At 46.0% G+C, this 22,041-nt stretch overlaps 2 long non-coding RNA genes across 2 annotated transcripts in view; one reads left to right on the top strand and one right to left on the bottom strand.

Annotated features, from left to right (window-relative positions):
• Positions 1 to 710: 710 nt before the first annotated feature.
• The window catches only part of LOC129006836 (uncharacterized), a 31,097-nt gene continuing 9,766 nt past the window's right edge, over positions 711 to 22,041 (bottom strand). Inside the window, exon 2 of the long non-coding RNA XR_010127416.1 lies at positions 711 to 1,963. This is a non-coding gene — a long non-coding RNA (uncharacterized LOC129006836). The remainder of the gene's footprint in view (positions 1,964 to 22,041) is intronic.
• Positions 8,502 to 21,779, top strand: LOC129006837 (uncharacterized). Its single transcript, XR_008492099.1, has 3 exons — positions 8,502 to 8,655; positions 15,660 to 15,749; positions 21,613 to 21,779. It is a non-coding gene; the product is annotated as an uncharacterized LOC129006837 (long non-coding RNA).

Genomic DNA, 22,041 nt, shown 5'->3' with positions numbered 1-22,041 from the left:
GGTGACAATTTAGGGATAGATATGAGAACCAAAACCTAGAAAATTTTCAAACAACTAAGAAAAATATACCACCCCAAGTCATTTTTATAATTATACCAAACGTATGTTTTATAATCCCAATATTTTAAAAATAGTATCTTATATTTAAATTCTAAGCTTGTGAAGGGACGATTCATCTGCTGTATCTTAATCTGTTACTGATGGTCTGTCTGAAGTTGACAGTGTGCCTGAATGCTTGAAAGGAGCCCCCTCTTTCCCTCATTGCCAACACACCTGCCCATGGTGGAGGTTCACTGTCTTTCCCTGCCCGTGGCCCTGCCTGTCATCTTCTGGGGGTAGCGTCTCCTTTCCCCTGGAGAACAGTCATCCTCATTCTCTGAGGTCTTGGAGAGACTATTGTCCTGGTGCCATGCACCCTGGAGGCAGGGGTGACCCAGGCTAAGCCAATCATACCAGCCGGCTCCCTCTCCTGGAAAGGATGTGGCCTGCCCAGGACCTGCCCTGGATCTCAGCCCCCTTCTTGCTCCTACCCTATGTGGGGCAGGTGGGCCAGTGTGTCTCCTATGCAGTGAGTGCCAGAATCTCTTCTATGAATTTCCATTTTCCTTAAATGATACAAAGAAACTTTCCATGACTTTCCATCCAAGAAACCGCACCCTGCTGCCGGGCATTCTTTAACACTGTGCTATCTGGACACAAGGGTAAGTGAGTCCCTGTTCAAATGCTCTTTTATTAGAGACTGGACTGTGAAAGCCTTAGAATAAAATGAGAAACACATATTCGTGGCCATATCCCTCGTCATTTGCAAATTATGAACTCCAAAAAGCCTCATGTGCTCATTTGTACTATTTATAAATATTTTTAAATCAACATAATCTTAGAATATTTCCTGACAGTTTTGCATAAAGTAATTGCTACATTGATAAAATTATTTGCAGGATCAATTAACATAATTTAAGTGATTATATAATTGGAAATATAAACATTACATTTTATATATTTTTGTATACAAAACTGAAGAAAGAAGAAAACTCTGAGTTGCATCATTTGCTTTTGGAATAAAGTGGATTAAAATATCCCCTTCTGCTGAGGGAGGTCACTGACATCTCACTCATTGCCACTCCATAATGGCCACTCTGTGGACGGTGACTCTAAGAGCTGCTGAGAACTGCAAGGCTCTGTGTGGGCTCCCAGACTCCAGATCCACCTTGCAGCAATAACAGGGAACGTGAGTCACAGGAGGCGGGCGGCTGGGGAGCAGCACCCTGAAATGCAGGCAGAGCTGGGAATTACATCCGTGTGGGTGGAGTGCGCTGTCCGGGTCTTGGACCTGAGAATATGCTGGCACTCCAGGTGAATGGCATCCTGGTGGAGGAAGCATGGATTCCAGAGTTCAGCATGGAAGATGGCAGGTTAGAGCCAGCCCCATACACCAACCAACCGCAAGAAGCCTCGACGTGAGTAGAGTCTGACATCTCGGATTCCAGGGGCAGGTATCACCCAGGCAGAGGGCCAGTCAGGCAGGCCACCTGGCAGGCATGTGGGCAAGCAGCCTGCCTCAGCCTCAGGCTGGGACTCAAGGCACAAGCCTCAGGCACGGGTGGCAGGTATAAATGGAGGCTGATGGTGGAGGCACTTCAGCTCTGGGCCCATTTGTCCAGGCAGAGAACCCAGCCAGGGAAATAAATGAGGCCCAGTCTCCAGAATGAGAATGAAAAATGTGTGCAAGGCTGGGGAATGTGACAAGAGCCCATTTATCCAACTAGACAGCGAGGCAGGAAAAGAACGATGGCCACTTTCCACTGTGCTGGGCGTAAGCTGCTTCTTTTCCTGCTGTCTTGGGGCAGCCTTGCCATGGAGAGGGCTGGGGAGCCACAGCAGGGAGGCCTTGAATGCCCCTTCACCCCTTTGGTGAGGAAGAAACGTCTGCCCCAGGGTTATGGAGGATCATGCAGCACCTGACCTAGGACCAATGAGATGATGCGGGTTAATCAGCCAAATGCACTCACATCCGGGGAGGAGGACACCACGCCACATGGGGTCACAGGGGGATGCATTCGGAGCAGTGAGCCGGTAGGGCTGTGGGGCAGTCTGGGTGGTCCCAAGAGGGCGAGGTGCCCTTGCTTCCTGCAGGAGGATGTGAATGGTTTGTCTGAATGACTCCACGGGCTGTCAGGGACCTGAAACCCACTGCTCAGTGATCAGTGGGAGCTGCCTTAGCTGTTTGATAAAGGGGATTGTTTGGCGAGGGGGCCCTTCTGTGGGGGCAGTGTCTAGAGAGAACTTGCAGTCAGGCCTGTTTCTATTGTCGAGGAAGCACATCACACTGAACCTGAATTTGGAGTCTCACAGGGGCATTGAGTGGGGTCTTTGCTGTGTGGAGAGGTGGGAGCAGAGGCCGGGTGGCCTCACAAGGCCAGCATCGTCGCCCTGCTCTGACTTCTGACATCCGACCTCACCTCTAGTTTCAGGGCTCTTGGGCTCTGGGTTGGTGGCCACTCCCGCCTTGCACCTGCTTCCAGGGCCTGGCTGGCTCTTGGGTCAGCTCCCAGCTTCTCCTTTTCCTACTCATAGCAGTGGCCCCTGCCCTGCCCAGGGAAAAGAATTCTGCTCCTAAACCTCACTCCTCATGAACAAGTTTCTGGATCCTGTTTTTCAGTTGGACCACCCTCTGGCTGCTGCAGGGCCCCTCGCACGCAGCTTCCACAGACTGGAGACCTAGCAGGCTGCTGTGCTGCTGTCCTGCTGTCCTGGACCCAGGCAGGTCCACAAAGAGGCACCACAGGGGTTTTCCACGCTATTTTATGGAGCAACACTTGAGAAGGGCCCGATAACCCATGATATGTGGATGATGCAGAGAACTGGGGAGCTGGGCAGTGAGTCTGGGGAAAAGGGTGCAGGCCCAGGAATCTCTGAGTGGCCCCAGCTCAAGGTCAGCCCCAGACTCAGGACCTCAGAACCACAGAGCAGGAGCTCCAAGGAGGAAGTCTGGGCCCTCCAGCCTTGGGATGAGCTCTGTATGGGGCCCTCAGGTGGGGGATCGGGGTCTTCAGCACCTGACTTACAGCCTCATGCCATTCATCCATCCTTGACTCCTCCCACCAAAGCCCTACAGCCAGCCCAGCCTCCCTGGACACTGGGCTGTTTCCACTCATCCATTCATGGTGAGTTTGGGCCTTTCTCAAGCCCTTGCAAAATGGTAGACAAAAGATTGCAAATACAAACACATAGTTGTTCACAGCCCCCCACCTTCTGACCCACCAATGGCAGAGGTGAGCCATGGCAGGCTGTCCTCACCCCGAGGGCTCTGGGGTGCTCCTCGTCCTGACTCCCTTCCAAGTCCTGTCTGGTTGGCCAACTTGCTGGAGAGCATTGGGCCTCTCCCCTCAGTCTTCTGGCCAGCAGAAGCTTGGTGCTGGGGGCCGCTGGGCCTGTAGAACCCCCAGTGCAGGTCCTCAGTGGGCCGTGGCCCTGTGGGGTAACTACCTGGTTTTTTTATGCTACCTCTCATCTCCATGGTGAGCTAGCTCTCTGCATTCTGCTGGCCCCGGGTCCTGGGAGCATGGACCCCAGGTCTCTGGTCCTCGTTACCTTCCGGATACTCCCCACTCCCCGGATATCCCTCACTTGTATTGACTGGGTGTGTGGTTCCGGGTGTGTGGTTCTGCCACATCACTTTCCTCAGGCTGCTCTGGTGGCCAAGACCCACTGTGTGGGAAGGTGGCTCCTCCCTCGGAGGGCCATCCACAGCCTCAAAGGGTGAGGTCTTCCTGTCTGCCTCCCAGGAGGCCTCCCGGCAGGTGTTCTCAAATGGCAAGCAAGCCAGAACCAATGGCAATATGAAGGCAGGTGTGATTCAAATAAAGGACTTCATTAGCTCAAGTTTTGGATATTAAAACAATCAAATTGAAAAATGTCAGAATAAATAGGTTTATAAATATCACCAGATACTTAGAATTAAAATTTGCACATTGACGTTAGCTTATTTAATCTCAATAACCACCCTATAAAATATTAACTAGTGTTATCCTTATGTTATGAAAAACTGTATCCTCAAATATATAAAGCCCATATAGATAGCATCTTACTGGTTAAAGAGAAAAACATCACTTCTGACTAGAGAGAGATTTCCCAGAAATTCATCCACCTTTGATTTGAAATACCAACATGGCTTTCTGACTCAAATGCAAAAATCATTCTATATTCACATAATTCCATTTCTCATTTCCCCCAAGCTAAGACTCACTGAATCCTCCAGTTTCCAAATCACTTGTATTGACAGCTTGATATATGAAGAAATAAATAAGATTTCCAGGGAGAAAATTAATTTCAAAAATAATTAAAGATGATTAGCTCCTCCTGGTTGAATGAAAAAGAGGTTTTGTTTCTGCAACATGTAATCCTAAGGGTTGGACACACCACTTCAGGGGCCAGAAAACTGAAGAAGACTATTTCTAATCACATGAATTAAAAAAAAAAAACAACATCCTTACTGAGTTGCTATTGATGGTCTGGGAGAGATTATTATGATGTCAAATTTTCTTACTTACCACTGACAATTCTCTTAAAAGGAAGAAAAGAAAGACTGTCCTTGAAGTTTACTAACTCTTAGAATATCAAGCCTACTTCATTCTTCGTAACATTAATAACTGGTGCAGAAGCCAAACAGAAGAGTCTGAGTTCAGAACATTTTTGTCTAATGGAGGGGCACAGGGACTCATGTCATGCTTCAGGATACCTTGTAACCATTCATGTTTTATTAGAGAAGATAATCCAGCTACATTCTCAAGGTGGGTAAGTCAACATGGTGAGGTGCCTTGGATAGAGCGTGCTTCCTGTGCTGGGAGCTCGGGTGCCTGCAGGCATGGGCTCCCTCTGGTGCACCCTCTGCAGCTCCCCGGATAGCCAAAGCAATCTTGAGCAAGAGCAACAGAGCGGGAGGCATCCTGTTTCCTGATTTCTAACTGTATGACAAAGCTTCAGTGATGCAGTGTGGTACTGGCATAAAAACAGGCATATACATAGATCAATGGAACAGAATAGCTATGCAGAAATAAACACATGGACACATCGTCAACTAATTTTCAATAAAGGCACCAAAAAATCAAAATGGGAAAAGGATGATCTCTTCAATAAACAGTGTTGGGAAAAGTGGATATCCATATGCATTAGTTTAAAACTGACCCAGATGTTATGCCACACACAAAGATCAACTCAGAGGATTAAAGACTTAAATGTGAGACTTAAACCATAAAACTCCTAGAAGCAAACAGGAAAAAAGCTTCTTGACATTGGTCTTGGCAATGATTTTTTGGATATGACCCCAAAAGCACAGATCAACAGAAGCAAAAATAAACAAGCCGGACTGCATCAAACTGAAAGCTTTTACACAGCAAAAGAAACAATCAATGAAATGAAAAGGCAACCTATGTGATGGGAGAAAATATTTGTGAACTATATATCTAATGAGATGAGTATTCAAAATATACAAGTAACTCATACAACTGAATAGCAAACAAACCAACAAAAGTAACTCAATTAATAAATGGACACAAGACCTAAATAAATATTTCTGCAGCAAGGACATAGCAGTGGCCAACAGGTGCAGGAAAAGGTACTTAACATCAGGAGTCACTGGAGAAATGCAAATCAAAACCACAGTGGGACACCACCTGTGATGGTTAATGTTGAGAGTCAACTTGATTGGATTGAAGGATGCAAAGTATTGTTCCTGGGTGTGTCTGTGAGCGTGTTGCCAGAGGAGATTAACATTTGAGTCAGTGGACTGGGAGAAGGAGACCCACCCTCAATCTGGATGGGCACCATCTAATCAGCTGCCAGCGAGGCTAGAATAAAGCAGGCAGAAGAAGATGGAAGACCAGACTTGCTTTGTTTTTCTCCCATTGCTGGATGCTTCCTGCCCTCAAACATCAGACTCCACGTTCTTCAGCTTTTGGACGCTTGGATTTACACCAGTCATCCGCCGGGGGCTCTTGAGCCTTTGTCCATAGACTAAAGGCTTCCCTAATTTTGAGGTTTTGGGGCTCCACCTGGCTTCTTTGCTCCTCAGCTTGCAGACAGCCTATCTTCACCTTGTGATTGTGTGAGCCAATATTCCTTAACAGACTTCACATATACATCTGTCCTATTAGAACTTTCCCTCTAGACAACCCTAATACACCACCTCACATCTGTCAGAGGACAATTATGACAGAATAAAATGTGGCAAGTGTTGGTGAGGATGTGCCTAGTCATTTTGACATGTTAATAATTTCTTACTCAGATATTCAATACTTCCCTCCCTTTTTTACACTGTAAACATATAAAACATTAAGTTTTACGTTCTGTTCTTGATAATTCCAGTATATGCAAGCTTTGCAAATCCAATTCTCTTGTTTTTTTATGTTTGTGATGTGTCTTGTTTCCTCCTGCAGACTGTACTTTAGATTTATTTAGCTTAATTTTTGTATCACAGGCACATGTCTGATGGAGCCCTATCTGTAACGACACAGAGGTCTGCACTGAAGGGGCTTTCTTCCAGACCACTCACTTTAGATTTTGACAAGCACCTGGGGACACCATAACCTACGACTACCTTTCAATAGTAACTTGAGGTTTTTTGGACCATCTATGTTGTGTAAGTGTAAATTCAGGTCAATAACTTGTGTGTAGCTAACAAGGTGGTTACAAAATCTCAGAGGAGATTCCCCACATCCCCTTAGCCAGGGTGGGGTTTCTTGTGCTCCTTCCTGTAAGGGTGGATTGCTTTTTCTAGTTATTTTACTGATAGGATAGTCCTTTCGGTCTCTGGCTTCATGGAAGAGGCTCCTCTCCAATGCCTCCTCCAGGTGGGGCCTGGGTTTTGTCTGCTGTTCTCCAGGCTCAAGGTCACCAGTGCTGGCACGGGCCATCAGCACAGCTGTGGTTTCAGAGCTGGGTGATTCTCTAGTTTGCTCTTTCCCTTGGTATTGGCCTGAGGACTTTCTCTACTTCTTTCCAATGTGACGCCATGTATAAGATTTGTTTATTAATATCGTGTCCAACACGTTTAGTCGCATTGAGTGGGAGGATTTTCTGGAACCTCTAGTCTGCAACATTATAGAAATGAAAGCACCAGCCTGCGGCTCTCCCTGTGGCTCTCCCTGTTTCCCTGGATGTCACGGTGCTGAGTCTCATCTCACACAGCTGCAGGTGACCCTCCCGTACTGTCACCCACGCACTGAAACTGTCACTGCCATTTGCTCCCTGCGGCTCCAGAAGGCATCCCAAATCTCATCCAGAAACTTGTTTATCCATTTCTTATGCACACGTGTGCACATCACTGTGTGCATAAAATGGATCCACAGAGCCCAGTCTTCGGGAAAAACAGACAAAACGTATCATTGTGGTGCATTTTTGTGATTGCTAAGAAAGTATATATGTCAAGCGTTAGGGAATCAAAGCAAAGAGGCCAAACCAAATAAAAGCATTACACTGACAAACAAAACCCCAGTGTTACATCCTTATGTCCAGGAAGCAGGCAAAGGGCCATCGGTCTTCCTAGACAAGGCCCTCACACCTCACTGGCTCCACTCTCAGCTTTCCCAAGAGAGTGACCCTCTAATTTTCAACTCAAGGGCAAAGTAGGGTAGTGGTTAGGGTTACAGATTCTTGAGCCAGCCTGACTGGGTTCAAATCCCGGCTCTGTCACATACTAGCTGCATGACATAAGGGATGCTAAGGAATCTCTCTATACCTACATTCAACCACAGATGCACCTCTGCAGCTCCATGCAGCCTCTGCTGTGGTGGGAGTCGCCCAGAATCCAGCTGTCCCCACTATATCCGGACCCAGATGAAGCGCTGTGCCCAGGGCATGAGGCTCTGGCTTTCTTAGTAGGTGCCTTGTACGAATAGGGTTGGGCAGAAGACTGGCCTTACCTGAGGGCATCCCACTGGCATCCTAACCTGGGGCTACCAGCTTCTAGCACGCTAAGAAAAGAAACATTCATTGTTGAAGCCACCCAGTGCTTCCTGGAGAAGTTCAGGGGCATCAGCAGCCTATGGGAAGAACTTTGACCAATGGGGAAACTGGACAATGAGGAAGAAGCAGAGAGACAGAGGCCAGCTGTATTTCCAGTCTAGCTAAGGCCAGCTTGGTAACAAATCATCTTATCATCTTTCATTTGCATTTCTTCCCTTTTACCTCATCCTTGCTGTCCTGGGAATAGACATCCAGCTCCAGCTGCCACAAAAAATGCCAGGCGCTGGGTGGCTTCAACAACAAGTGTTTCTCTCAGAGTTCTAGAAGCTGGTAGTCCCAGGTCAGGGTGCCAGCAGGAGGTGTTCTGGGGAGGCCAGTCTCCTGGCTCGCAGACCGCTGCCTTCTCACTGCAGGTTCATGTGACCTTTCCTCGGTGGACACACATGGAGAGAGATCTCTCTTCTTCTTATGAGGTCACCAGTCTAATGGGATTGGGACCCCACATTTGTGACCTCATTCAACCTTACCTCCTCTGTGTTAAGCCTCTCTTGAGTTGCCATAAAGAAATACCTGAGGCCAGGCGCGGTGGCTCATGGCTATAATCCCAGCACTTTGGGAGGCCGAGGTAAATTGTTTACCTGAGGCCAGGTGCGATGGCTTATGGCTGTAATCCCAGCACTTTGGGAGGCCGAGGTAAGTGGATCACCTGAGGTCAGGAGCTTGAGAACAGCCTGGACAACATGGTGAAACCCCGTCTCTACTAAAAATACAAAAATTAGCCAGGCGTGGTCATGAGCACTGTAATCCCAGCTACTCAGGAGGCTGAGGAAGGAGAATTGCTTGAACCCGGGAGATGGAGGTTGCAGTGAGCCGAGATTGCACTCTGCACTCCAGCCTGAGTATTAGAGTAAGACTCCATCTCAAAAAAAAAAAAATAGAAATACCTGAGATTGGGTAATTGATAAAGAAAACATGGTATCATGGTTCTGCAGGCTGTACAGGAAGCATGGCACCTGCATCTTCTCAGCTTCTGGTGAGGCCTCAGGAAGCTTTTACTCATGGGAGAAGGCAAAGAGGGAGTAGGCATCTCACGTGGTGAGAATAGGAGCAAGAGATGGGAGAGGCACCACACAGTTTTACACACCCAGATCTTGTGTGAACTCAGAGCTCACTCATCACCAAGGCTGTGGCCCAAGCCATTCATGAGGGTTCCACCCCATGATCCAATCACCTCCCACCAGGCCCCACCTCCAACACTGGGGATCACAGTTCAACATCAGATTTGGGCAGGGACAAATCTCATCCCCAAATACCATCACCTAGAGGGTTAAAATTTCAATATGTAAATTTGAGAGAGGGCCATCATTCCGTCCACAGCAATGACAGCTTTTATCAGCATACGCAGCCTTTTTTCTTAAGTTCTGTTTTCATTTGGTTATTTTTATAATATTATAAGTATCTGAATCCATTAACCAAAATAAAAATTGGAATCTTGCTGAAAACTATCTACCTCTAACCTGCAGTGGCCACACCCACTCCTTGCTTCCCCCACACCCAAAGTAAATGTTATCCTGGACACAAGTTCATCATTTTTTTTTTATTTTCCTATTTATACATTATATTTTCCTAAAATTATATGCTTTATTTTCATTATTTTTAACTTTATAAAAATGATATATTCCTGTGTGAATGAATGTGTACTAAAAGAGCCAGTCCTTCAAGATGGGTCCTGAGGGGCCACCTGGGCCTATGTTTTAAATTGAGACAAGCTTCCATTTGCCACTGAGACATACATTCTCTGAGTCTTCCAAAACCCACAACTCTACTTAAATTAGGGACTTCTAGAGCTCACCTCAACCATCCAATCAGATGTCATCTGTATTGACAAAACAAGGCTCAGCTGTATCAACCAATCGGGACTCAACTGAGTCAATCAATCAGGACTAAGCAAGTTCGAATCCTACATTTACATAAAGGGACCTGATTGGAAACCTGGGCAGGAATTTTGCTATAAAATCTGAACCCTCTGTTTGTTCTCTGGAACACACCTTAGTTTCACACGGAAGGCTGTGTCTCCCTGGTTTGCAAACTATTCACTGGAATAGTCTCTTATCTCTAAATGCCTTTTCAGATAACTTTTGTTCATACCTGAAAGTAACCTTTTGGGACTTAATTGTTCACTCAATATAATATTACTACTATTAAGCCATATTGAGTGTGTCATTGCATTTTTTCATTGTGTTTGCTGTGAAATATTTCACCAGGTGCCTATACTAGAGTTTATTTATCCATTTTACTACTGATGGGCATTCGGCTTACTTCCAAGTCTTTGCTATTGTAAACAGTGCTGCTAAGAACCAACTTCTGTCTCTAGTTGTTCATATGCCAGAATCCCCTTGGAGTATTTATCCAAGAGAGGAATGTCTGTGGATAGAACATATGGATAGTTGACTTTAGGAGCAGATGTCGAAATGTTTCCCAAAGTGTTTGTACTAATTAATACCCCACCAGCAATAGGCCAGGAATTCCGTGGATCCCCCTTCTCTCTAACACCTGGTATTGCATCTCTCCCTGGCATTAAACATAGTTTGATTAGCCAGGGAACCTTTCTTATCCAAGAAGTCAGGGCAGTCTTAAAGGAATAACACTCTCTCTCTCTCTCTCTGGAGATAAAACAGCTCCGACAACTATCCGGATGCACTGGAGGACGTTGCAAACAATCCAAACCAAAAGAACGTTTAACATGGTTCTGAGCAATGCATGACATGGATATTTGCGTAGAACTTTTGGACTAGCCTTCGTTAGGGTCTGGCAGTCAGAAAAGAATGAAACAGCCCATGCCTGCTGGGGGAATCACAATGTAGTTCCAGTTCTCACCGTGTGGGAGCATCGACATCCCTCTCAGGATTGAGTAAAAGTCCACATGCGTTTCCCCCATGATCTGCAGAAATGACATATAGGTGCAGGTCCCAGCGCCATCACTTGGAGACCGTGAGCCCCTCTGTGAACGTCCCCCACTCAGTGTCTCCTCTCTAACATGCAGCATCTGTCTACGGGGCTGTAGAGAGAAGCAGGAGAGGTCACAGAGAATAAGGGACATTGTGAACCAGCTCCAGCACCCATTATTTCTTTGATGTCAACCGGAACAGAATTGTTTGCAGGACATAATGAGTCAGTAGTTTATAAAACACTTATAGACACATGTTTGTCTAAATGGATTGAAGGCAAATTGGGTGAATTTGCTACTACCTTGCTCTGAAAAAATCTGACCGCCTCCTGCAGGTACCCTGTGGATTTGGGGAGAGAGGGTGGGGCTCCCAGGAAACGTTCTTTGCCTCAGTGCACCTGTTCAAGCCCCTGAAGCAGTGAAAGCAGAACACACTGCCTCCAAGCCTTCACAGGGACTCAGCTGTTTTTCTGTGGAGCATAAATCTCATTTCTTTCCTTGTGGCTGCCAGCAGAAAACAGACTGGTAATAGCCATAAATATCCAATTAATTTTGCTGTATTCATTTATCACAAAAAGTTTGATTTAGATGTGTTACTTTGTGAGTCTCTATGTGTTTCATTTCCAGCAGGTATAAACCACTCCATAGTTTATACCTCAAGGTCAACATACAGGTAATTTAACATCATAACAAAATAACATATTGATTAATGCAAAGAAAGCGACCCTTCTCAGAGCAGGTTCTTACCTCATCTTGTATGAATGACCCATGTGCATAGAATTGCCTGTTAGACTGGCAGGGAATGGGGTTAGCAGGAGCCATTTGAGAAAAGGATATTAACAATGGGTCTTTTACCACAGATTTCCCACCCATGAGTCCTAAGAATTAAAGAGGAATGGTGGATACAAAGCATTTCTGTAGCAACCATTAGAGACATGCAATATGCTAAGAATCCAGGGGTTTCCATCAGAGCACACGTCTATTGTCTATTTTTTTGTTGTTGCTGTTCTCAAAACCAGGGCCAAATCAATGTAATAAGATGGAGAACTATTTTAAGAACCAAGATGGTAGCTCTGAGAGAACTCTATTAAGCCACTACTAGAGCAACATCAACTAAAATTCACACCCTTCATTACTCCTGTGACTGAAGCAGGTGACACAGAAGGGCTCTGCCATCTCTACTCTGACTCTGCCCAGGCAGCTTTTCATCAGCACCTTGCATGGCTCTAAGGCACTAGCAGGTTCCTGACTGGCAGCAAATGGGCCCAGGAGAGACTGCGGCACATGGCAGCAGCTGGGGACCCCAGCACTGCTGCTCCCCTGAAAGCCTTGCTTCACTTTGAGGATGCCTGAGCCATGTCCACATTGGCTGTGCTGCTCAAACAGAATTTGCTGAAAAGATTTGCAATTCAATATGCTTCCTTCAAACTTGACTGTGAGACCAGATTCTATTTTCATGCAAAGCCAGGATGCAAATGACTGCTGGGGTGGCCAGGCCTCCTGCAGAGCTTTTGGAGGCCTTCTGCAGAGAGCAAAATAAGTCACTGCTATAAATCTCTCAGACTCAAATAGCTCAACAGGTGGAAACCACATTTCCACCAAATGCTTCTCCAGAATTCACTCCCTGCCGGAGTCTGTCTTGTGTCTAATAAGAGAAAACAAAAATGTTTGCATCATTTTTTCCCCTACACAGCCATTACAGATAGAGCTTTCTATTCTGAATGCTGAGTAGCATCTTCAGGTCGGGTGCAGGGGACCACCCCGGGACAATGCAACCCCCAAACCATCTGGGAGTCTGGGTTCTGCAGGCTGTGTTGAGGGTAGGAGGCTTCCTGCCATTCTGTGCAAAGTAGCATATGCAGAGTGGAAGAGAAAGGATGACTCTCATCCTCATCCACCCACATGAACATCTCCAGCCAGTTCTGAGCTGTTGGGCCCCAGAGGCTCAGGCGCGACTGTGAAGATTCGGGGAGAGGAACCGCTGCAGGCAGCCAGAAATTGGAGGCTTCAAAGGATGAATCAACCCAACAAAGCCCTTGAGTCTCAATCGTTTCAGGCGAGGGGAGCATGCCTTGAGCTGGGGCAGGACACTGTGCCATGATTCCTTAGGAAACATGCATTTCTAAGAGGGGAAGCCTTGCTGTGTAGGAAGTGGAAGCCTAAAGGCCGAGGGACAAGGCATGGATGGATTCCCTTTGATGGTGCTCAGAGGCCCTGATTATGAATGATCAAGCATTTGTCCCTGAAAACTCTATGATTTGAGTCAGGAGAAGGAGTAGAATGATAAGCACATCCTTGGCTGAACTTAGAATCACCCAAGAGCCCTAAAGCGCGCAGTGCACCGAAGGCTGTGTCCCAAACCAACTGCACTGGAAACTCTGAGGTGGGCCCCGGGCATGCATCAGGGTTTGCAAAGTTCCGCAGGTGCCTGTAATGCACAGCCAGGGCTGAGAGACACGAGGTCCTCAGCAGATTCATCCTTTAAGATGACAATTCTGCACATCTGCACCCTCATCCTGACGGTTTCCTCACAGGGTCCTCTGAAGTCATCCATCACCTCTGCACTATTTTTATCTTTTCCTTCATCTTATTTTCTAAGAAATCTGCCCAGACGTGACCTATACATCCACGATTTATTCTCTGTGGTGTAAAAACCCTCTGTACCACCACCAGAATAGATGCATAATTTGCTATTCAACATGCAATACATGCTTCATCTATGTCTTTATATTTCTTCCTTTCAGAGTGGTAGCTGTTTCTTTATTCTCTTCTATTTTTGTATAAAAGATTTCTTTTTTTTTTTTTTTTTTTTGCATCTAATGGAGGATATCAAACAGTTTTAAGCTATTGTCTTTTGGTTCAGTTTGTTCTCAATTTTAAGAGGTCTGGTTGTTGCCTGAGTTCCCAGGATGTTGTTCCATTTCTTTCTGGCTAGAGATAAATTTCTTTGGTGACATGTGCTTGTGTAGCCTGTACGTTTGTCCTGGTTGGCTTGTGTTAGTCATTCTTAAATTTGGACCCATGAGGCTAAGCGTTGGTCAGCAGAGGAAGGAGCTCACCTTGCCCCGCCTCTCTGCTCCTCTACTCACTGATCACACTTAAACACTCCCTTGCTCTATCAGCTGAGAGAGTCTAGAAGCAGCAACACCTCACTAGCAATGAACACACCAGTGCCTGATCTTGGTTTCTAACACCGTTCTAGTAAAGGAGCCAGGGCTTCTTGGAGAATTTACTGATTCAAAGGCAAAGGCGGAACACGCAGAAGATGAGCCTGGAGCATCTTTAGTAGCAGAAATTAAGGAAATGCCCAAAAAGCCAAGTGATGAGCACCTATCAGAGGCACACCGTAGCCGGGAACCTGCCGCGGGAGCTCACCAAGGCCAACCTCAAAGAAGTTGAGCAGGAGAAGCAGCAAAGTCACACTGGAGTCCAGCCCGAGCATGGGCTGAGTATCCATGAGTCCATAGCAATATAAATAAAGATTGAGTACGTAAGTAACATGGAGGCATCAACGAGTATTCCCACCTCCCCACCTGAACACTTCCCAGTCACTCATGACTGGAGTCCAGCCTGAGCATGGGCTGAATATCCATGAGTCCACAGCAATATAAATAAAAGATTGAGTACATAAGTAATGTGGAGGCATGGATGAGTATCCCCCCCAGGACATTTCCCAGTCACTCATGTAGCTACTTCTCCTTGGAAGTGGAGCACAACCCATACCCCTAAGTGTGGGCTGTGCATGGTGACGTCCTTCCAGAGAGGACAGCATGAAGAGGGGACTTCACAGTGGGGAGACCTCGGCCAGCCGACCATGGCCACCACTGTCAGTGAAGAGTCATGTCAGCAGTTTGTGTACCCTTGTTATGACATGATGAGAATGACATTTACCTGTGTGGTCTTCCTCCCAAAACCCATAAACCCAGGCTATTTATGAGGAAAACCTCAGACAAATCCCAACTGAAGAGCATCCTGCAATGCATCTGACCAGGGCTCCTCAAACCATCAAGGTCATCAACGGCAAGGGCCGTCTGAGAACCTGTCACAGCCAAGAGGAGTCCAAGGAGATATGGCAGCCAAATGTGATGGGGTCCTGGGCAAAAACAGAAAATTGGGTAAAACCTAAAGAAATCTGAATAAATGCAGACTATTTTTAGTAATAATGTATCAGTGTTAGTCGTGACAAATCTAGCCTACTAATATGTTAACAACATGAGAAACTAGGTATGAGTATATGGTAACTTTCTGTAATATTCTTGCAAATTGTTAGTACATCTAAAACTATTGCAAACAAAATAATTTATTTTTAAAATGACCTACCTAAAAGAGGTTAAACTTTGATTACAAATCAACTAAACTCAGCCTGTTTTCAGGACATTACTCTTTGTTATGGTCTGGAGGGGTTCTGAAAATTTTTACGAATATAATTTCTCCTTTTGAAATGGGGTATTCCAGAATGCCATGCCTCCACAGATATAATTGGGGTTTCAGACCAGGGGACACAGACTTGAAACATACCCAAGAAAGAAATAGTCATGAGTCTAGAAATTAAATTTTCTGATGTTCTAGGTATTGGTTTTCTTGGAACGTCTGACATGTCTAACACATATACTGCACCACATCACTGGATCTATTGTACTTTAATGCTGGTTTTTGTTTGTTTGTTTGTTTTTAACCGTGGATCATTTCAGCGCAGCTTCAGGCTTAGCATTAGATGCTAACAGCAACTCTATTGAATATCTTTCTTTAGGTATCAGCATTTTCTACCTGGGAGAAAGAATTACACAAAATCGTGTTTGACCCACGCTATCTCCTGCTCAACTCTGAGGAACGAAAGCAGGTAACAGGGTGGGAAGGCACTTTGACTGAGGAGACACGGCATGAAAGCGACTGTTGCATCCTGGATCTGGGGAGCTTTTCATTGCTGAATAACAGACACCCATGTTGTAAATTTGGCCAGTGGGGAGGAGTTACAGCTCCAGTACTGTAGCTTGCGAGCTTGTGAACAGAAGAGTTAGAGGGACTGAGGAAGGTTATTCTGGTCATTATTCTTACCTCAGCATTTGGTTATGACCCTAGAAGACAAATAATTTTAAAGATGAACATGTAAATTTTAGGAACATTAACCCTCATTCCAAATGATTATAAACCATATGTTAAAAATACGAAATACTTAAGGTATTATATAAAGATAGTGAAATAGGTGGTCTTACATAAGACCTTAAGGTTTTATATGCTTAAAGTCTTATATAATATGAAAGTTGTCAGAATCAAAATGAAGTCACTAATGTTAAGAAACCCCTAACAAATAGAATGGAGGAAGGCCATGAAGAGAGGGTTCTCATACTTGTATACCTGATAACTAAAAAGACTCTATGAGAACCACAGTCTTGCACACAAGGCCATCAAAACATTTTATTTTATTTTACTTTATTTTAGACAGGATCTGGCTCTGTTGCCTAGGCTGGAGTACAGTGGTGCAATCTCGGCTCACTGCAACTTCCACTTCCTGGGCTCAAGCCATCCTCCCACCTCAGCCTCCTGAGTAGCTGGGACTACAGGCACCAGCCACCACGCCTGGCTAATTTTTGTACTTTTTGTAGAGATGTGGTTGCTATATATTCCCCAGGGTCATCTTGATCTCCTGGGCTCTAGCAATCTTTCCACCTCGGACTCCCAAAGTGTCAGAATTACAGGCGTGAGCCACTGCACCTGGCTCATCACAACCTTTAACACACAAACAGCACTTCTGCAAGGACACCTGCCCAACAACTGCCTGTCCAACCTCAGACTGGCTTCCTCCTGTTATGGATCTCTGTAGCCAAAGATAATTATTTCAAAACAATGATTTAATCCTCTCATTTATTTTTCCTTAAAAATTATTGTCTTTTTTTACCTCCCTGAATATTCTCATCATTTACGATGGCATGTGTATTCCCATTGCAATGCTCTTTTCCCAAATAAGCATCCATTTCATTTCAGAGAGCCTCTTTCTGCTTGTTCTTCAGGTCGACAATAATAGTGATGAAATAGGAGTGGTTCAGAGAACAATAGCAGCACCATAAAGGGTGGAAGTTCTACAAAACACCGCCCAGAAAACACGGAATTGATTAGAGGGGGTTCTCTGGGGGTTATTTTAAGGAGAAACTTGCCAGGGGTCTGCCCTAGCTTTTCACAAAGTAGGTGCCTGAGCCAACACTGCTTTCCATATCAAACAGAGAGAGGGACAGATGGCGTTGGCTCACAGGAGGGGCCTGTTGTTGCTGGGAGAGGGACCGATGGTCTGACAGCACTAGTGGGCACAGCCTGGGTCTATGTGGCCCGTGGAGCACGTCTGAGAATGGCCCTGAGATAGACTCTGGAAGGTCCAGACTTCCCTGCCTCAGTTAGACTCCATGTATGCAGTCACGTCTTGCCCTCTCTTTGCCTTTGAGTTCAGAAATGATGCACATGGAAGGTGAGCTATCAAGAAGAGCTGCTGAAAACAGAAGAGCCAGAGTTAATTAGGGGAGGAGGGGTTCTGTGACCAGGGGCCCCCATGTTGCCGTCCAGTGGACTTCTCACACCAGCAGAGTCTGATAAAGCCCCAGACGGAGGGTGTGGGAATTGCCATTTTATTTTCAATTCTGTCCTCTGCTCATAAAGTCCCTTTATGCCTGAGATGATGTCAGTGAAGCACGAACCCACAGAGTCTCAGTCACATGGACCCACGTTGCTTGTTGTAACCAACTCCCACTCTGTCCTCACTCCCGCTCCCAGCCCTCGCCCCACCACTCCGCTCATTGGAACTGGACCCTCTCCCTGGTGCAGGCTCAAGGGTAGGCTGGGCACTGTGACGTGTTCCCAGGATTGACTGCCTTGGAATACAGAACTTGAACCTTTCAAGAACTTGGAATTAATAATATTTTATTATCTTCTAGCTGAGTTTCATTTTCTGTAAAGAAATATTTTAAAATACGCGAAATGTGTTATCACAGTCTCAAAATAATGCTGCAATAGAGTAAGCTGAGTTTGGGTGTTATATATTTTTTTCCTATAGCGAAGGAAAACCATAGACTTTAATAACTGGTCATATATCACCCTTTTGTTGCAATTTTAAAAATCAAAAATTTCAGCTATAGGCTGGGCATGATGGCTCATGCCTGTAATCCCAGCACTGTGGGAGGCCGAGGTGGGTGGATCACCTGAGGTCAGGAGTTCGAGACCAGCCTGGACAACATGGCAAAACCCTGTCTTTACTAAAAATGCCAAAAATTAGCCAAGTGTAGTGGTGCTTGCTTGTAATCCCAGCTACTTGGGAGGCTGAGGCAGGAGAATCGCTTGAACCCAGGAGGCAGAGGTTGCAGTGAGCCGAGATCACGCCACTGCACTCCGGCCTGGGCAACAGGAGCAAAACTCCATCTCAAAAAAAAAAAAATTTAGCTATGGAAAAGCATAACAAGGAGCCTGTTATTTTATATGACAGAATCACTGGAGGACATAGGCAGGAGCCATAAACCGGGCAGTGTCTAAAAATCATCAGTATATCTGGGGTGTGTGTGGCATGTGTGGCATGTGTGTGCTGTGTGTGGCGTGTGGGTTGTGTGTGGCGTGTGTGGCGTGTGCCACCATCAACTTGTTTGCTGTTGTCAGTAGTTCTCTCTCTGCCGTGGATACCTTTTGAGGCCATTAGTCCCTTTAAAAAACATTGAATAAGTAAGATCATCCCCACCACAAAAAGAAAATTCCAATTTATGATCAAGCCCCTTTCAAATATTCTAGTTTAAATGCTAAGGCACATCTCTTAAAACAACTGGGAACACAGAGTCCCAGTCTGCTTGCTGGATGGAAGTGGTTCATGGGCAGGGCAGGGCTGGCCCCCCGATGTCTGGAGGACGTGGGCATCCCACCCAGGGCTCATCCAAGGGAGCACTGTGAGGCGGGACCTTCCTCAGGCCATCGTCAGAAACAGCAGATGCCAACCCTGATGGGGTTGGCCCTACCTGGGCTGGGATGCCCTGGCCTTGCCTGGGTGGGTTCTCTGCAAATAGATGAGATGAGAATACAGCTCATGCTAAGTACCCATTGCCTGGGGAAAACCTTTAAACATCCCTGTGAAATCACCTGGAGGAAACCGTGGGCCTGTCCTAATGTCCTGCAACTTGGTCCCAGAAGGTCCAGTGGGAAAGAGGAGCAAGCAGGCCACGCTGTAGCCAGTGCACTGGAGGGTCCAGAGAACACTCAGAAGAACTGCCTGCAACCTCATCAAAGGGGAGCATGGCAGCTCGTATGAGGAGTGGGATGGAAAGAAATCATAGCTGGACCCCATCCAAAGACCACAGTCCTATTTAGGAAGAAATTGGGTTAGAATCTGTACAGGACTTAGTGTCACACAGCGTTTTCATGGGGAAAGCTAAGGCCCCTGGTGTGAAAATCAGCCCTTCCTCTGCTGAGTGAGCTGCACAGGAGAAGAGGGTGATCCTACACAGAATCAGGGTCGAGGGAGTGTGAATCAGGCCTGTTTCTGTGGCAACAAATAGTGTTTTGTTTTATTGCGCTAGAACATACAGCAATGATATAAAGGCCAATGGAATCTCTTTTAAAAAGTCATGCTCCGCTTTGGATAAAGCTGGTATAATTTGGTAAGGATGAAAAACAAAACCTGCAATGTTAAATTATAGCAGCGTAAAATAAAGTAACAGAGCAAAGCGAGAGGAAAAAGAGAGCATTTGATGAGATGGAGAAATGGTTCTAGGCAGAGAGAGAAGCAGGCATTTCTGAAGAACCCTGACCCCACAGCCAGCCAGGCTTTCTCTCCAGGTCTAAAATTAATAGAGCAAAACTCTAGCTAATGATGGAGCCACATGCTTTTATTTGGATAATAACCCTGCATTCATTTTTTTTATTAGTTAAATATAAGACAACTGAGAACTTACATTGCTATTTGCCTTGAAGGTATAAGAAGCCAATTATGGCCAGGCGTGGTGGCTCAAGCCTGTAATCCCAGCAGTTTGGAAGGCTGAGGCGGGTGGATTACCTGAGGTCAAGAGTTCAAGACCAGCCTGGCCAACATGGTGAAACCCTGTCTCTACTAAAAATACAAAAAAGTTAGCTGGGCGTGGTGGCACATACCTGTAGTCCCAGCTACTTGGGAGGCTGAGGCAGGAGAATTGCTTGAACCCAGGAGGCAGAGGTTGCAGTGAGCCGAGATCATGCCATTGCACTCCAGCCTGGGCAACAGAGTGAGACTCTGTCTCAAAAAAAGAAAAAAAAAAAGAAAAGAAAAAAGAAGCTAATCATATGCTTACTTACATATACATGCACATATTCTCAATTTAAGTCATATTTGTGGATGTCTCATTTTGCTGCTGTATCTTCAGGAGACCAGTGGCATTTGGTATTCATAATCCTGTAAAGGTTTGCCACTGCTGATATAGAATCTGAAACAACAAGACAAAGTGGGAAGAGAGCCGCTCGGGAGAAGGGGCTGAGCAGTGCTGGGGTCGAGGCTTTCACGGGCCCACCCTTGCCTTCTCATCCCCACTCATTTGGCATGAGTGGAGAAGCTGCTGCCTGCTTGGTCCTCAGTCACATTCTAGGATCTGCCTGGCCGTTGGTTGGATTGGTGCACAGTTGCTATTTACTGGCCTTATAGGATCCTACGTGGACTTTCTCTTGGTATTTTTATTTATGTTTGCATAAGCACTTTTCTTCAGTTTATTTTTAACGTTCTTGAGTTTGGGGTAGCATTAGGAATGAAAGAACTTTGTCCCTCTTTGACTCTGTAGTCTATAAATGACCATTTTTCGGTTGTTAGAACAATGATCCATCTTACTCTGACAGAGAAGAGGTTCTGTGGCCTGACACAAAGAGATTGCATCTCGTTATGCAGGCTGCCAGGTTCCAGGAGAAGTGCCCTGGAGCCTTGCCCAGAATTGCCTGCCAGCTGATGTGCGTGTTCTTCCCACTGAGGAACAGGGTTTTCCTGTTTGGGGCAGCATTTGAGATGCATTTCTGGTCAGACAGGGGCGTGCCCAGTGCCTGAGGGTCAGGCCTCCTGGCCAGTTGTTTCCACACTGATGACCCAGGCAGCCTGGCATCCTGTGACCTCCTCAGAAGAGGCCGCTTATGCACCCTGAGTCCTCCCCAAGGTGCCAGACACCCAGGTTCACAAGTGGGGATCAGAGATGCAGAATTTACTTTCTTTTCACAAGTTAAAGTCATTTTTGGGAGACTCGAATGTCAATTTCGTCACCCTAGGAAGTGACCAGCATGAACTAAGGGCTCTACTATGTTCTGGTGCCACTGGCCATGATGAGAAAGTGAGGAGGCAGAGCATTATGGATGCTGCTCAGAGGCCACAGTGAGGACCACTGCAGCCTACAGCACGGGTTCCGAACCGCCACTTGGTTCCAGACACCTGCAGAGAGGTCAGCCAAGTCATTCTCTGGGTTTCTCCAGCAGGGCTGCTTCACGTTTGACCCAGAAATGGCGCCTGCATGTAGAGAAATGCCGGGTCATGTGGGGACCCAGGTTTAATTATTCAGACCGCTTGGATCCTTGAGAGCTAGGCTGAAAGGCTATTATTGCTCATAACTCCAGCAACTGTGAACAAGAACAGCTTTTGCCATAGATTCTTGCTGCTTTCTCACGTGCTTGGAATACAAGATTTCATTTCTGATATGCAATTTCATGATGTTTTTCTTCTGTGTCTGTGTTTTAAGATATTTGAACAGTTTGTCAAGACAAGAATAAAAGAAGAATACAAGGAAAAGTAAATTGCTGCTAGCCAAAGAAGAATTCAAGAAACTTCTAGAGGGATCTAAAGTGTCTCCCAGGTGTGGAGAGAGAAATATACTGGATGATTTCTGGGGCTGGGAACTTACCAATGACAAGAGGACTCTTCAGGTTTGTTTTTGTTAAATCGTGTAACCCAGGCTTCCACAGACACGAAAGTCTGAGCTTTGAAGACCTGCCGGTGAGACCAGGCTGACTCCCCTCTATCACGCTGCCTGTCATAAGCCTCCAAATGTCCCTCTCATCAGTCCTGGGAAAGTGGGCTATTTGCTAACCAAATGCATCACAACCATTTTATTCCTACCCTGTATGCATTTCAAACGTCAGCAGCCCCGACTGACCCAAATAACCCATCA

This window comes from Pongo pygmaeus, chromosome 8, assembly GCF_028885625.2.
Source record: "Pongo pygmaeus isolate AG05252 chromosome 8, NHGRI_mPonPyg2-v2.0_pri, whole genome shotgun sequence".
In the NCBI taxonomy this organism is placed as follows: Eukaryota; Metazoa; Chordata; class Mammalia; order Primates; family Hominidae; genus Pongo; species Pongo pygmaeus.
Note: the sequence above shows the minus strand (reverse complement) of the source record. Positions and strands in the feature narration are given on the sequence as shown.